At 39.6% G+C, this 14,869-nt stretch overlaps 1 protein-coding gene across 2 annotated transcripts in view; it reads right to left on the minus strand.

The window, feature by feature from the left end:
- RBMS1 (RNA binding motif single stranded interacting protein 1) overlaps positions 1-14,869 on the minus strand; it is a 210,055-nt gene that overhangs the window by 131,976 nt on the left and 63,210 nt on the right. The gene's annotated exons all lie outside the window — the stretch shown is intronic.

A 14,869-nucleotide genomic window follows, 5' to 3' on the forward strand; every position in this document is an offset into this window, starting at 1 on the left:
CGGCCCCCGCCCGCTCCCTCCCGGACTTGCGGCCGGGGCCGGGGCCGCGCCGCCCCGGGAGCCGCCGGCGCCCCCGCTCGGTGCAATGGTTGGGTCTGGCTCCCCGCGTGCCGCACATTCCTTGGAGTAGCCACCCCCCTCCTCTTTTCTTTTTTTCCCCTCGGCTCTCTGCCTAAGCACCAGCCGTAGCTTTGCACCCCTGCTCGAAGCCCCTTTTAAGGGTATGGCTTCGGGGAGCGCTCTGACACCTGGGTAGTAACTGAACCAGTCCCGGGTCTTTTTTCTTTCATCCTTCCAAACTACCCACCACCCCCGCCCCCAGTCTCCCAAAAGGGTGCGAGCAATCACTCCTACTTCAACCAACAAACCAGCCTTCCATCAAACCTCTGCAAATCCGCGTTCCCCCAAATCACAACGCTAAAATTTTAGCACGGGAAAACAGGTCTACACTCCCCACCCTCTCACCGCAAGTACGCACGGTAAAGTTCTGTACTTCATTCCCATGCCAGAGTTTACCAGCTTACCTTCAAGATGACAGTATCAAATAGCGAAAATCACTTAAGGCCATTGGTTTGGTAAGCCTTCCTTTAAACTGGAACAGTGTAATCCTTCTATACGCTAAATAATAGATGCCACCGAATGTGTTCTACTGAAGGGACACAGAAACTGCAAAAAGGAGACAAAGGGAGGAGGTAGTTTCCTTTGTTTCCCAGTTGAAATTATCTAAGGCGGCTTAAGATGCCCTTTTCTTGATCACTTTCAAGTTGGTGTTTGAAGCCTAGAACCTGTGCATCGCAGAAGGGCCTCTACAGCAAGTCCTACAGGCAGACCCCGGGCAGGGTTGGCAGGCTTGCCATCTCTCATGTGGGCCTGTTCAGCTGTATCACAGGGTAGTATCACAGCGGTATTACAAAGTTTTTCCCCTGGCCTCTGGCCTCTAACACCTTGGAAAGAGCCATCTGCCATGATAATGAAAAATCCTAACTCCTCTAAGAAGTGAAGACACTCAACTTGTGGCTACCATAAGGAAAATAAAGTGTCCCCTAGGGTCTTCTAGTGAAGCTGTGGCTATTTGATCTCAGTGTTCTGAGTTTGAGCCCCATGCTGGGTGTAGAGATTACTAAATAAATAAATAAACTGTTAAAAAAAAAAAAAAGGTGTGGCCATTCAAAGGTTTTTCCAACAGCAAGGAACTGAAAATACTCATCTTAGTTAACCTGCTGATGACTTAGTCACCATATTCCATCTCCATATTCCAAGATGCTCCCAACATTCTCCAGCAAAAATGATGAGAACTAGCAAGTCTCACCTAATTAAAAACAACCATATACACAAAATATACATATATGTAATTCCTAATTCTTTCCATTAAAAACAAAAAGCAGCAACAAAGGAACTTATTCTAGGCACAGTACTAGGTATACCATGGACAAGTAAGAACTTGCTAAATAAAATTCACAGAAACATATCTGTCCTTTAAAGTGATTTAAATAAATACAGCACAACTAACATTCAGTTGCGTGTTAATATTATATACATGCTAGAACTATTTCCTACTACTCCATGAGTTTACAATTGTTTCAGCCGCCGATTTGCTATCTCCCGTCACTAGGATGCTTTACTGCAAGTTATCAACCACAGGTATAAAATATAAGGTGTTAGGTAGAACTGTTCAAGTTATAGGCACCTTTTCCTGAGAACTTAATGCCCAGGACCCCAGAAGTTCAGACCTATCATCTATGGAAATATTCCATGTACAACCTCAGTTGTCATGATTGGTCTCTTAGGAAACCACAATTTAAACCACAAAGAACAGCATAGATTAATTTTTCTACGGCTCTGCTCTAAGTTCACAATACTTTTGATGTTGTGCTATTCTAGAATGCTAAGCCGTGATTTGATACTCTGCAAGAGTTTTACAGGGATAAGGGAAAATTTCAAGTGATAACAAAATTTAAATTAGAATCCTAAAATATACTAATAACACTTTATACTAAGTATGCTAAGAATACATTAGTATTCTTATTAAATATAAATAATATTAAAAAGAATCTTTTCAAGAATAAAAAAGATATCCAAATATCAGAAAAATACAGTATCCTATACTGATGAATGACATACAAGGAGAAAACAAAAGGCATATATTTTCAAAAACAATGTCTACCAGCCAGGGTTCAAAAGTTTCAGGCTTAAGTAGGTACTATACTCTTAACTAAGTAAAGCATTATAAAGAAAGGAGAAGATAGCCTCAAAGACTATAAAATGTAATGAAGTCACTAAAGCCCAAATGATTCCAACCTAAGAGAGATAACAGAAATATGAAATCATGTGTGTATATATAATCAGTTATAGATATTCACAAGTGCTTAGTCGTAAACGATTACAGGGATAGATCCTAGTGAGATTCATCTGGGAAAGTTTATTGACCTTTGAAACAAATATGTTTTAAGACAGACAAAGCAAGGAAACATTCCAGAGAAGCTGCAAGTTATCATGGGAAGAATAAGGGCTTTGGAATCTGTCCTGTAAATGCTCCTTCTCCTGAAAGGGAAACTGAGACTTTGCTGTCTAGGCAGTCCTACAACACCCTCCACCCCCAGCTCAGCTGGTGGGTAAAGTTATGGGAATCTGACCCAAGAGCAGCCAATCCAGAGACTGGCCAGTGACCTATGACATGGTTCGGATAGAAAAAATGAACAGATCCAATCAGATTCTCACCCTTGGGAATCTGATTCAGAAAACTCCAAGAGCTTAACTAGTTAGGAAAGAGGCTGAAACTGCAACAGTGCCAGGGGGTAGAGTTGAGGCCACAAAAAGCCAAAACCATATGCAAGCCAAGGTTATGAAGAAGCAGAAACTATGAGTAAACAGGAAGCTGACTGGCAGCAAGCAGAGAGTAAAGCAGATGCCAGGAGCGGTGAGCACTTGGCCGTGAGATGATGAAGGGAGCAGCAGTCCCTAGAGCTGCTTTGGCTTCCAATAGCCCCTCCATGTGTATACTTAACCCCACACCCCCCTTCTTTAGATGGCTTAAGTGAATCTGGATTTCACAATCCAAGGAACAAAATTTAAATAGCCGAACAAATCTGGCTCCACATTTCAGCTTCTCACTTACTAGCCACGTGGCCTGCGGCAAGTGAGTTAACCTCTCTGAGTCCCAGACTCCTCACAGATTGTCTTAAGTATACCTATGGTATACCAACAAAATGCCAAACTCAGTAAATGGCAGCTGTTATTATTGTTTTTCCAGGTTCTATAGTGGTGGTTTGTAGATTTAAGTCAGTGTACTGTATACATAACTGATGCCTAGGACGTCTGGCTGACCATTGAAAAGAACAGGAGCAAGGGTATAGATGGAATTGACAACAAGTAAAAAGAGCTTTCTAAGTCTGTGTACACCAGACTTAACTTTCAGAGGTTAAAAAAAAAAGTGTGGCAAAAAGTCTGTTTCAATAGCCTAGGTGCCCTGAAGATTTTCTCCCGCATTTGTTTTTGTCTCATTTCCTTTAAAGAAGTTATGTGTTGAACCGGGACCATTTCGGTATGAATGGGAAGACGGTGGGCAGCATCAGAGATCACACTCTGCAAGGCAGGAGGAGTATGTGAAAGAGGCTAATAAGGACTGAGCCAATCGGTACAGGCAGAAGCCTGCGATCTCAGTAGAGGAGAGGGGACCCGCGACCTCCAAGCATTTGTAGACCTGGAATTTGAGAATCTGAACTTAGGAGACATCTGTCCCAAGAAACAATCTGAAAATGTGACTTTCATTTATATAAATCATTGACAACAACCCTATGAAGTGGGAAGGGTGATTAGGCTCCATTTACAGATGACAGGGAAAAAAGTAGGACTGACTGACCTACCCATTGCTAGTAAGTAGCAAGCAGTGTTAAAACTGAGACCCAGCCAGGGTTAAAAGACTTCATCCTGTGCTGCTTTAACTCTCTAATGCTGTCTCCCCACAAAGCCTTATAAATAATGCTCCAATTCCTAGGTGAGTACTGTAACCCGTACAGCACCCGAGTTGCTATACACTAATAATGCAAGGCATAAAGTGATAAGTCCCAGCCAAGTGGTCTAGACAAGTATGTGCTACGGGAGTCCGCCAGAGGGAAAGATCAATACAGGATGCACAACACGGGTGTGGGAAGCTCAGGTGTATACATGTTTTGTTTGAGAGACATTTAGAAAGAAGCACTACGCAGATGACCAGAAAAACAGACCTTGAGATACAGGGCTTGTATGAGAGAGCATGTGGATTTGGGGTGATAGCTGCTGAAATCATGGCTAATTGATGAACTCCCAGAAGGGAGCAGATGACAAAAAGTCAAAAGGCTAGGGAGCCCCTTCATTCCAACACACACTTTACTGAGCCCCGCAGAAGAAAGGAGCCTTTGAATGAAATTACTACAAAGAAAGTATGGTGAGGAAACTAAGCTTTGAAAGAAGAAAAAAAATGGGAGCAGAGGAGATGTCCAGTGAGATAAGAGAACAGAACATCTCTATCAACAAAAGAACAGATCTATAGCAGGTTCTATCCCTCTATCACTGCTAAAGCATTTCAGGCACTTTTTTTATTTGGACCACAATTAAAAACAGAAAGGACTCGAGGAAAAATTCACCCAACATTATTTCAAATTACAATTTTTAATGAATAAAATATAATCACATGGTATGGGTTAGTATAAGCAGTTCACACTAAAAAATTGTTTACATTTAAGAGTCTCTATGTTTAAAAGCTCACAAAGCCTCTGGCTCCCAGCAAAAGAGAGAGAGAGAAAAAAAAAGAAAAAATATGAGGTCAACAGATTCTTTAAATTTCTGTTCTTTCCTGGTACCAAATAGAGTTAATAAAGTACCCAATTTCTAAAGTAGCAGCAGTATTTTCTCTTATTTACTATTTTGCTTTTTAAAAAATCTACGATCCTTATTCTAGACTTAAAGCCTCCCTAGACACACATAAAATCGTATGTATATAAAAATGAAACCACTATAATAAAACTATAGCTCTATAGCTAAAATCCTAGAATGCATACAGAACAACATAAATATAGCTGTATTCTGAGGAGTCTGACCACAAGCAATATTCCGATGATTCTTAAATCTATTCTGGGGAGCCACACAGAACAGGCTTTGCCCTACTACTGTTTTCTCTGCAAGGACTAATAAATAATAGCCGTCATTTACTGAGTAACTACTATATTCCAGGCACTCTCTCAGCATGTCCCCTGCCCTTGTGTCCCTGTCTCCCTCACACACACACAATCACGAGGAAAGAACGTTTATCCCACTTTACTGAAGAGAAAACTGAAGTACTGAAGCTTGGAGGTTTAAGGAACTTTCCCTAGGCCACAGATCCAATACAAGATGGAACTGGGGTTTGAACTCAGGTCTCTCTGACTCCAAAGTCCCCTGCCTCCCGTAACACTAATAATGGTTATTATAACTCTTAGCTAAGGGTCAAGTCCAAACCCCATAGGGGAAAACTTAAGAGCCCAAGACTAAGTATGTATCTTTCCCAGTTACCATCTATGTGACCTCAGGCAAGTTACTTAAAAAAGGATACGGAATAATGTCGAATTTTCATTCAGTTGAATATGAAGGCAAGCTTTCCAATATTAGAATATACAGTTAATAGTACAGATATATATTCTCACCTAATCTAGCTCCTAAATCTCTTTTAACTGATGGTTACTAAGATGTAACTCCTCTCTTGGAGCAGTTTTATTTTCTGGGATAGGTGGCAGAATGGAGTTGGGAGAGGATGCAGAAAGAACTACCTTCTAGAAGCTGGGATGGTGACTAGGTGGAAGGTACTTCCAGAAATGTGCACTGGAACTGAAAACATGTTTTCCCTTGAAAGTAGTAGACCATATTAGTGATTAGTTTCATTGTGGGATTCATAGATGTTTATAGGTCAACTAAAATCCTAATCACTATTTAGGACATTTCTTTCTATGGCGAAACATCCTCCAAATTTGAAGCAAATAATTTACACTACAAAACTTTTGGATATAATCTGCTCATAAATTTGTTATCACCCTGCTCTTATAGAATAGTTAATAGGGGGCGCCTGGGTGGCTCAGTCGTTAGGCGTCTGCCTTCTGCTCAGGTCATGATCCCAGGGTCCTGGGATCGAGCCCCACATCGGGCTCCCTGCTCAGCAGGGAGCGTGCTTCTCCCTCTCCCTCTGCCTGCCGCTCCCCCTGCTTGTGTGTGCTCACTCTCTCTGTCAAATAAATAAATAAAATCTTAAATTAAAAAAGAATAGTTAATAAAATTCAAAGCTTACTCATATTTCTGAAATCATGGTTCTCTGTAAGTTAAATCTCTTTTCCAAAGTTTTCTATAAAAATAGCTATATGGGTTCTTATTCTTTTCAAAAAAAAAAATCTGGGACAGGAGAAGGCTATATGACAAGATTTTTGTCTTTATTTTATACTACATTGAATTTACATCAAATTCTATAACAAAATAAAAGAGAGTCAACTATTTGGAAAACTAGGACAAAGAGCTTCATTTATCATTTATTGTGGATTACTATTTTCCTAAATTACCTGGATGGATGCCTCAATCCTCTATCTTCTTTGACTGTGGAAATCTAGTATTGGAGCTGTTATTCTCCATTCCTATAGCAAGCCTATAAGAAAACAAGTGCTTATTTTCAGAATACTTCGAGATAATTCAATGAATTGTCCATGAATTCGAGTAAAATATACAAATTATGGAAGATATGAGATGATCTTTGAAATTAGTTTCCCTAAAGATATGGAAGTCACATAATCATCTACTGTGTGGAAGCAAGTAAAAGGGCTGAGGTAAGCAAGAGAGGGGCTACTGTGCTGGAAAGGGCCATCACATCTGTCTCTTGTTACTTGAGAAGAGACAGAAAGGACTTAGGGTATCGACAGAATTTGTAGAAAACTACAGCCCCCCCCCAAAAAAATCTCAAAATCATGAAAAACAAAATTCGAACCTGGAATGATCATCTCCTTCCCATGAGTAAAAATCAACAGCTGGAATGACAACTTTGAGAGTACAGAGCGAACGACTGTACGTGGGACACACAACACCCTTCTGTAAGCTCAGACTGACAAAAGGTTATCCTAAGACTTTCCTAAATGTCTGGGGGACATAACCAATGTTTACCCAAAACCTGGGATCCATAGCAGAAATGAGCATTTAAAAGCATTTAAATGCATTTAAAAACACAGGAGAAAAAAACCCCAATGAAACAGTTTCCTTTCTCTTCCCTTGTTACGATTACCATTAAATGATGTCTATTTCACCTGAACAGGAGGGTGATAGGACAATTAATAACGTCCTTTAAGTAAATGGAGATGCTGAGGAGCTTTTCGTTCTCCACTGAATTATAAATGTAAAGGTTTAAACAAGAGAATAAAGAATTAGAAATGAATTTCTATTCAGTTGAGTATGTACGATGGCAAATTTTCCAACATCAGAATATTTAGTTAAAAGTTCTGAAATGGGCTACATAGAGAGCTTATAAAAACTCCCCACCCTAAGTGTCCTTAAGAATGACTAGTTCTGGGTTATCTAATACACTTAACACATGGGGCAAACAGATGACAAACCTGTCGCAAATTGATACTCCCCAAGCGAAGACCAGGCAAATGAGGAAATTCTGATGTTGTCAGGACAATATGACTGATCATGACATCAGCAATTCCTAATTCCAAACTATAAAGAACACTCCCAGAATGCTGACAATATATTAAATGGATCCTCCCAGAACCACCCTCCTTTCAGCTTCCTACCTAATACTTGATCTAATGGCAAATATGATGATGTTTCAACTAAAGGATTATTAAGTGTTAAAATCCTATTAAGATCTTATGGTACATAACCGTATTAAAGTCTCAGGGAAGGAGGCAGGACAGGCATTCTTCACTTTTTTTGAACAGGTGAGACAACATGCCCTAGGTCATGAGGCCCGGAAATATAGACTATCAGGGTTGGAAAGAATTATTAAGGGTCAGGCCCTGTGCCTAGCATATAATAATCATCCAATAAGTATTGCACTAATGGAAGGAATGCTACTGTCTCTCCTCGGACATCCTGACCAAAAATAAATTCATTCCATCTATCCACATTTAGCCAAAGCTACTACAAAGTTCTATGTTAAATGGTCTCCAAATCTAAACCCATGTTATCACAGTCCTACCCCAGAACTAGTCTATGTTTTGTATAGATTGTATAGTGTTTTTTCTCTCTGTATTCCACACTTCCTTACCCATAGAAGCAAGGGAAGAGTCATCTCATTTTGAGCCTTAACAACCTTCTAAGCCTGCTTAAAGAGTCTGTAAATCTCTGATGAGTTTCTTAATCCACCGTCCTGTACAGGTTTTGTTAGGGTCATGAATGGATGAGGCAAGCAGCCTTCTTATACACACAGACACACAAGTAGCTGAAATGAGGATTTTCACCCATTTTTCAAAACCATGATTATCTGAAGTTAGAAAGAGCAGGAGCTAAGAAATGGAGTGATCAAATCTTAAAGAATCAGCTTTATAGATTACAATAAACATGATGGGTTTTCATCCTAATTTTTAGATCACTTGGAATCATAAGAGGGGTTGTAATAAATGACACATTTTGCATTTGTGTGTGACTTATTAAGGAAATAGGAGTCCACAACCAAATGGTTTCTCTTGACCTAAACTGTTCCTGTCAGAATAAATCTTCTTGCTTTACTTTTTGGGGAAAGGAGAAATGTCCTACTCATCTCTCTGAGATGAGTGTCCTATAAATATTTGGCTATAAACTATATATCATGCAATCCAAGATGCCACTGATTAAAAGACGCTTGACAATTACTGAGACATTGACATTTGAAAAAAAATGGACAACAGTAATTATCAGACATCATAAATTATAAGATGGATTCTGATTTCAGAGATGTTGAAATGTGAAAAAGGTGAGTCTTAGACTCTGTCTAGATGGCATACAGGTGCATGAGCACAATGCATACAAATGCACACACGTGTTGTTTTTATTCATAGCTTAGGCTGGAGAAATATATTTTTTCAAAGGCTCATTTTCAACCTTCCTAAGAACACAGGGCTACTAAGAGGTTACAAGTAAATGACTCACAGACTGATTTTTTTCCAAGGAGATCTGACTGTGTGTCTTACGACTACACAGTCTCCACAAGTCAGAATGAGAACCTTTACCCTAATCTCACAAAGGCTCGGGCTGAACCGTCTACTTCCCTCCTGGGCCATCTCCTCACAATCATATCGAATTACACCCATAGTGTTTCATACAGTGCACTGATGTAATAAGACAGGGTAAAGGGAGATGAACCTAAATCTGTAGATATTTATCAGACTTCTCCATTCCACACTTCTTGCTTTTAGTGCTTTTTTAAAGTTGTCAGTTGCAAAGAGAACTTGAGAACATTCGTCCTGTACTGTTACTTCTTTAACAGGTTTTAGTCACACAAATGCTTGTGCACAGACATACACACACATTCCAAAGATCGGGTGTCTGCGCTGTTTTGGCGCACAGCATGAATTCAAACCTACGAGGCTCACAGACAGATTTCCGTCTTTTTGCAGCACCTGGAATGCCAGTTCTCAGTCTTCCTCCGGCTTCAGATTGGAAAGGCAATTTTTACAGGAATCAGGGAAGTCAGATATAAAAAGACATACATTTAAAATGGTTATCACAGGCGCCTGGGTGGCTCAGTTGGTTAAGCGACTGCCTTCGGCTCAGGTCATGGTCCCGGAGTCCTGGGATCGAGTCCCACATCAGGTTCCTGGCTCGGCGGGGAGCCTGCTTCTCCCTCTGACCCTATCCCCTCTCATGCTGTTTCTCTCTCTCTCTCTCTCTCAAAAAAAAAAAAAAAAAAAAAAATTTAAAATGGTTATCACAATCCTTAAAATTGATATGAAATTACAAAGTGAATCAAAAACAGTAACTTAGCCTATAAGATGACCCCATTATAAAGAAAAAGTGTAAATGGTTTACTTGGAGCAAGGACTATTAGTAGATGCTACTATCCGATATTTCATATTTGTTCAGGAAGCGACCAGCCCCTTTTATTTCCCCCTTCTTCCTTACGCAGCTTTCCTTTTAGTCATTTCACTGTTGGCGTGAAGATAAAGCCAGTATGAAAAAGTGAAACAAACTGGTCAATCCATTAACTGACGACAGGCTGAACCAACCTATAGTCTGGACCAACTTATATTCTCCATAAGCTTGGAGATTACCTATAAATTTCATTTATCTGGAATGGAGTTTCCCTTGTAATAAAAGAAAACTGTAATTGATTCCACAATGAAAATTATCTTATAGGAATTATTAACACATCAAACTGCTAATATATCCCAAGCACCTAACTCAGGGCCCGGAACATATTAGGCATTCAAATATTGCTTCAATGAATGTATGAATGAATGAATGAATGAATGTCTTCAAAATGCTGGCAAATCCCATTTGAACAGATATTATTATTCCATAAAAGTCAAACAAGCCTATAATCTTGAGACATGTTAATTCAATGACAAATTATAAATTCCAATTTATAGCCAAACTTCTTCAATATTAGAGAATATCATTCTAGGATCTGTAATTCATGATCTCTTGAGTGATTTAAAAATATATCCTATTTTAGGGGCTCTTTTAAGAAGTCCTAGAATTAACTTAAGCTATTTACCATGAACATCAAGTATATCAGGCTACAAAACATTGCAAATCACTGTAGAAACTCTTTTTCCCCTGTTTCTGTATCTCTCTGCCCCCTTTATTTTAAAAAGTCGTAATTTAAGTTTTTGATGATTACCAAATTTTTTAAAAAGTAGGTGTACAAGCTCTTGTAATGGAAAATCATGTACTTTGTTTCATTCTGTCACACAATATTTTTAAAAGTTCTATCAGTAAATAAGAATGAACAAATTGTTGAGAATTGCTGAAGCTCATCTTTCTACTTTAATGTATGTTTGAAAATTTCCACAACCAAAGTATTTTTAGATGATACCAGTGTACTAAAAGCCTTGTGAGGTTAATTTTCAGAGGATCCAGAAACCAAGGCAAATGGATTCTTGGTGCTCCAACACCTAGAAAGGACTACATAGCTGATTATAAATTTTCTTTTAAATAAACAACACTATCTGCCCATTTTACCCTTTCCTCTATGAATCTCTCCTTAAAAAAAAAAAAAAAACACACAAAAAGCCCAAACATTTAAAAAGTTGAGATACAAGATGATAGTCTAGATAGTAAAAAGGTAATGTGATTCTGTTAGAAAATGCCACAAGTCCAAGTGATTAAACAGGATTCGGCCCATGTCTACAGACTTGACAGTGAAAACACACGATTTCTAAATTAGCAGCATTTCTTTGGTTCTTACTGACCCTCTCCTTTGTCCATATCTATTATCTATTAAGTTTCCTCAAGCTACAACTGCTGGAATGTCTTCGGTTTCTCCCTCTGACAGGTCCTTATTAATTCCAAATTGTTAAGTACACTGCTTCCAAACATCTTCTTTATGACCTCTTTGGTCCTATCATTCTACTTCCTGAAATCTCCACATCAAATGCAAATCTGTGCACATCACTTGTAAAGCTCTCCACTTCCACCTCTTTCCCCCCTTTACCTCTCTTCCAATCACTGTTTGTGTTTTGGCTGCCCATGAACTCACTCTGTTCTGGCTCTGAGTTTTGCCAGGAAACAGCCTCTGTTTTTCCATCAGCCAAACCACATTCATCCTTCCCTGTTGACTCTGTTGAAATCACAGCTTATGGGCCACCCCCTCTGAGTTTTCCCTGCTCTCATCTATCTTCTAAGAGCTTGCACTATATTTTCTAAGGACTGTATTAATGCCTAAATTAGGTCAACTGAGTGTCTTTACATCATAAACTTCTCTGCTGATGAAACTATGGCCAAGGTTTGCCAAGTACTCTCCACTATTTACTACACTGAAAGGCGTCCTTGGAAAGCTCAGCAAGTCCTTATGGACCTGGATTCTCCATAAGGCAGCTGTTCTCAACCTCTTTGTAGGTCCAGCACACCTGAAGAATGCTATATACTTCCATCAGTCACTGTGTCTTACTCTGCACCATTCAGAGTCAGAGATGAGGAGGACACACACTCCCATCCTTATCTGAACAGCGTTGTTATAAAGAATGAAACAGAGGGGCGCCTGGGTGGCTCAGATGGTTAAGCGTCTGCCTTCGGCTCAGGTCATGATCCCAGGGTCCTGGGATCGAGTCCCACATCGGGCTCCCTGCTCAGCGGGGAGCCTGCTTCTCCCTCTGCCTCTCTCTCTCTGTCTCTTATGAATAAAGGAATAAAATCTTAAAAAAAAAAAAAAAAGAATGAAACAGAGAGTGGCTACAGGAACACAGAAAAGATAAGCACTGAACTTCAGCACTTCTGTGCTTGTGTGTGCGCGCATTCTCTCTCTCTCTTCCCCCCCCTCCCTCCCTCTCTGCCTCTGTCTGTCTCCCCGAGCTTTGTCTCTCTCCCTTCCTCCATCCCTACACACACACACACACACACACACACACACACACACACGCATATATATACACAATATATAATGGATATAATACATAGACATCAATACAATAGATATATCTATAACCTATTATACACATATAAAGCTCTGCTATAAAAAAGAGAAAGAAAGAAACCTTGCTATAAAGTATATGAACATTAGAGCCTCTTGACCTAAGAAGGCTTAGGAATGATTGTTTTCTCAAGTGAGCATATATTTATTAAAACCCAAGATGGTACCAAAATGCATTTTAGAATGATTAAAACAGCTGAGAAAGACTTTCCCCTGATGACACAACTTCCCTTGAAACTCCAGTGGTTGATTCTTCTGTCTTCCCCACACCAAGAGGCATCTGCATCCTCCTGTTCTTCAATGCAAAACGGCACAGTCCTCAAAATGCACTCCATCTCCGTCTATGACCTATAAACTGCCATTTCTGTTGAAAGCCCGTGCCTGTCCACCATATGAAGTAATGGCCAGGCACGGGTTTTCAACAGCAATTGCCATGTTCAAAAGATAATTCTACCACTTGCTAGTTTAGCAATACTCACCTAAATCTGTTTAGTTGTAAAAAAGGGGAAAGAGACAGTATCTCCCTTACAGTTTTGGGGAGAAGCCAATTAGACACATCATTACAGAGATTCTTTATCATTTATTTACCTTCAGATAATTTAGCACATAGCTAAGAGCTTTTCCTAGTTGGTATCATGTCATCTAAAACCCCAACCTTGCAGATCCTTGAACTCCACTGCAACAAAACCTGCCTATCCACTTTACTTCAAGGACTAACATCATTGCATGATATCAAGTTCTGAATTTACCGTTCTTCCATCTATTCTGCACTCTTAATAAAAAATAATACTATCAGATAACTTTTTTTGAGTGCATAATGTGCCAGACATTGTTACAAGTATTTTATAGGTATTGTTTCGTTACTCTTCACACCACCATTATTCTTCCCATCCCAGATGTAGAAATGTTAAGCTTCCTCTTTGTTGTCTTTACGCTCCCATTCCTCTGTTCTATCAGGTCACTGCCGTCACCAACAGCACCCCCTTCCGTCGCTTCTTAAGCTGTTTCATTCCTTCTCGCCTTCATTGCCAGAGTTCTCGGAAGACTGTTCATCAGTGGATGTTTGCTCGTCTTCACTTCCCATTCTAGTTATAGACTATTGTATTGTGGCTTGTGCCCCTACCACTCACGCACAAGCACCTCTTCATCCTCTCATCCAACATGATTTAGTTCTGTCACTCATCTTCATGAAATTCCAAGATGTCTACTCTTTTGGTCATCTTCCTTTGCCTTCGTTTCTTCCCTGCTCTAGATTTTTTCCATATAGGAGGTTACCCAAAATGAGCACTCCACATCTAGAGATCCAATCTCAGCTTTTCTGTAGGGATCCAGACCCACTGTTCAGACTTCCTTCAGCCTCTACTTCCCCTGGTCAGCATTCACTGCTGTCCTCTGATGTCGCAACTGAAATCAATATGCTCCCTACTATGGCCACTCGTATCATATTTTGGTTCTACCTGTGTGTTTCACTGGAATGTAAGCTTGTCTGGAGCTTGGGGTCTATCTTAATGCCTTGCGCACAGTTGCAACTCTTTAAACAAGTTATTTTACATTTACTGACTTAAGAATCCAAGAAAAAAGTACCATTTTCATAAAATTAAAGAGAATATTTTCCTCATACTCATGTAGCACTTTTATGTTCTATTTTGTTTTTGTTTTGTTTTCACACATAAAATCTTCAGAATCGGAAAAGCACTTTTTCCCTAATGAGGAACAATACTCTCAAATGCATTTGAGAATGCTGATCATTTCCAAAGTGCAGTGGGAATGGAAGCCCCATTAACTGGCAACTTTGGATATTCATGCTCTTGGAGGGACAGCTGAGCAACTGAATTTTAAAATGTTTTTCAGAGTCCTGAACCCAATTTTTAGCGGAAAACTTTTAAATGAAAAGAAAAATTACACATTTGGGTCTAATTACATCTACCATCTACTTATAAACTATTACACAAATGGCAGAAACTAGCACAGATTTTATTTTACAGAATGAGCTTCAGAACCTTTCTTTCACAGGTAAAAAGAAAAAAAGCAAGCAAAGGAGTGAAGAATTGAGAACTCCTTCTGGGTGTTTATCTTTATACCCTGAGCACCCAAAAGCTAAAAGATGAGCAGCTATAGGAAGGCATGGTAGTTTAAAAAGTCATAAAAGGGATGGTTGCGTTAAGACAACCAGGATTGGAGAATCTATTCACAGACAAATAATTAAGATTAAGATCTGAAGCCAATTATCTCCATTCCTAACAGTTTGGATGTACAGCTGCCTAAATGGGGCAG

Source organism: Neomonachus schauinslandi, chromosome 3, assembly GCF_002201575.2.
Source record: "Neomonachus schauinslandi chromosome 3, ASM220157v2, whole genome shotgun sequence".
Classification (NCBI taxonomy): Eukaryota; Metazoa; Chordata; class Mammalia; order Carnivora; family Phocidae; genus Neomonachus; species Neomonachus schauinslandi.